The following is a 3267-nucleotide window of genomic DNA, read 5'->3' as shown; positions in this document are numbered from 1 at the left end:
CATGCTTCGTTTCCTTAAAAACCAAAGAGAAAACTCTAACTGAGATTGTGACCTTTGTCAGGGTTTGTTGCAGAAATGATAAACATAAAAACATTTTTGGAATTATGGTTGGAGTTTCCTACTTTAAGGATAAAAGAAAAATGGTTGCTCCTGAAGAAAACTTGAGAATATAACATTTCCACTAATTTGTTGAGACATTTTGGCTAAAGTCAAATATCTCAGCCATCAAATTTCTTCAACACACTGTTAGGGGCATAGAGTAGAGGCTGAAGATAGTTTTCCTACCCTACAAACATTGCCCTCCACCATTTTCTGGAAATTATGAGATTGTTGACGTAGTTATAGCTTTTCTGCTTTCTGATCTATCGCTTTACAGAGCTGGAAATTCAACAGAGACGTCCCGCTCTTAAGCACCCTGAGGGGAATATTGTCTATATGTCTACATATAAGATAGCAAAGCACGTTTCCTAGTTCTCGCAGTACTTAAATGAAGGTACATTTAGACTGGAAAAGGGTTTCTGAGGTCTGAATTATGCCTGTGGCCTTGAAGGTCCCGTGCAAGGACTAACTGGCCATCTATGAAACAGCCCAATCACTGCATAGAGAAGTGGGATGCATGTTTACAACTGACCCGAGAAAGCCAGCTGCCTGGTTGCGTGCATGAGGCCCTGCCATCCCAGGGGTTTTCTCGGTGGAGGAGCGTGTGAACTCTGTCCACACTCCCACCCACATTCCAGCTGCCTCCAAAGCCAAGGGAGGGAAGGAGAGGATACAGTTCCCCAGCAGGGCAGGGGCCATTGAAATGTGCTCCTCTCAGGGGGCCCAAGTGGGCCCTCAGGGCTGGGTGTGTGAGGATTACCAGGCAGTCTTATTCGGGATGCGTTCTTCAAGTGCCCCCGTCAGCTGGACCGGGAGCCTGGGTCAGAGCCTTCAGGGACAGTGTCCAGCAAACACTCACCGGCCAAATATAGTCACCTCATCAACTACCGGGAAAACTGGTGATGCTTCTTTGACCCAACAAAACATGTGAACAGAAATAACAGAATGCTGTACTGCTCAACAGGACAATAGGCCTGCTCATCTGGCATGAGAGTTAAATCAGATGAGGTAGGGGTTCCCAGTCTTTTTTGGGCTTAAACATTCCAATTCAAGAGTAAATATGTTTGCAGGCCCCACATGATAGTGGTTGCCTTTCTGAATATGCTGAATGGAAAAAATATGTATGATGATAATGACAAAAAAGTGTTTATAAATGCCGTAACTTTTCAATGTATTTGCATTTGTTAATTGCAATAGTATCTGTGTACATGCGATATATATATATAAGACCTACCAGTTCTTAGATCTCCAAATAGAGGAGGTATAGAAGGATTCACTTTCTTCTCTAACCCACAGGTTTGGAAAAGGACTGGGGTGACTTCGAATGTCACAGAACTCTGGCTACTGTGTGAGATAGAAGGTGGTGTTCGAGCTTTCTTTAAACTATGGATATGTCAAGAGCTGACCTGATTGAGGAGGGAACAGGGAGGAGAAGGACAAATGGTAGTCCTGAATCTCCTCCTCAGGGCCATCCAACCAACCCTTCCATCCAACAGCACTGCCCTCCATGCCGCTGATTGACAGATGAAAGCAACTTGGCTGCTTATTGGATTTTAGAGACTACTTTGAGTGCTCTGTTCCTTCCATGATGAATACATGTCCCTTTAGAGATGAATCTGAAAAAGACAACATTTGATTGTTTCTTCTAATACAAGATGATCCTGCTAAATACATTTTCAACCCCAGGAGGAATTGGACACAGGCCAGGTGAGATGACCAAGGTATTTATTTCTATGATTACTCTTGCAAGAACAAACATTAGTATAATGAAGATGACCAAGAGACTATAATGACACCCAAACAGATCCAGAACATGATGCAGGAAGTTCCGGCAGATTAACCAAACAGCTCAGTGATGGTATATGATTGAATTTTTTCAGCAGTCAGATTCAGACCCTCTTATTCTCCCAGTGATGCCATCAACAACTTGCAACTAGCAACCTGCTCCAGGACACTGCTGGTGTATCCTGGACCAGTGATGAAGATTATACCTGGGTTCTCTTATTTCTCTCCTGTCTAACTTGCAGAGCAACCAGGAAACTCTCAACACTTCTTACAACAGATGGAGACCAACAGTCTCGATACAAATGACCGAAATGCAGCCCGTGAGAGGAGGTTCTCACTTGAATGGGAAGCGGTAGACCCCAGGACTAGAAAGTGTACTTTCTGGAAAGACAGATCTTTCCAAGCCTGAGGTAGGGCTGCAGTGGGGAGGCCCAGGAAGTCCATGTGCTTGAGGGTCAGAGGTACCCCAGGTGAGCCAAATGGCTGACCGCCCTGAGGCAGGCCACAGGCCCCAGGTCGAGGAACATGTCACTGTCAGGGTCAAAGAACAATCCTCATCCTTCTGGCCTTGCATGGGGCAGGGAAGGGACCTGTCTTGATATTGGGACAATGGTTGAGCTAAAAGTGGAGGATGACTGAGTGAACCTTTTGGGCCAGTTCTAGAGTCCCAGAGAAGAGGACTATAAGGAGCCAATCAAATGCAGAGCTTTGCCACTGGTATCGATACAAAGCTGAAGCCCGGAGGCAGCATGCTTGGTGGCCTAAGAGCAGAGCACTGCAGCAAGGAGAGAAAGACAGTCTCCCCACCATGGTGGTGATGGGCCACTGAAGTAGCAAAAGCAGCCAGTATGACCCCTATGGAAAGGGCAGTTGTGGGGTGCTTTGAGCCAGCTGCATGGATTCTGTTTCCAGGTGGCAGTCTCCAGAGAGGGCCTGGGCATGGGACTAATTTGGAAGCAGCAAAGCAAAGGTGATGTGATATGGAGAACACAGCATTTTCTTAGCAGCTGGCAAGGGGACCCCTTGTAAGACCCTAGTATCGGGTGACATGCTTCTGGGCCAGGCTGGACCAATGATGACTTCAGAAGAAGCAGGAAGCCATTCCAACCAGGGAAAGGAAAGGATTGAAAATCCCCAGAAGAGTTCAGAGAAGCAGAAAGGAGAAAGTGAGCAATATGCCAGCACTGAGCTAGGTGACTTCTCTCCATGAGTGCCACCCCAAATTCCAAGAAAAATCTCTTCTCAATACCATTGTGAGACTGAATGTGATGGGATTTCTCAAGGAAACCACTGGAATATTCTCCTCCCCATATATTCCTTGTGCCTCTTTCTAGAGATTTTGAATATTTCCAATAATAGTAGTAACCAACATTCAATGAACCT

Source organism: Tamandua tetradactyla, chromosome 18 (assembly GCF_023851605.1).
Source record: "Tamandua tetradactyla isolate mTamTet1 chromosome 18, mTamTet1.pri, whole genome shotgun sequence".
Classification (NCBI taxonomy): Eukaryota; Metazoa; Chordata; class Mammalia; order Pilosa; family Myrmecophagidae; genus Tamandua; species Tamandua tetradactyla.
This window is presented reverse-complemented; position numbering follows the sequence as displayed.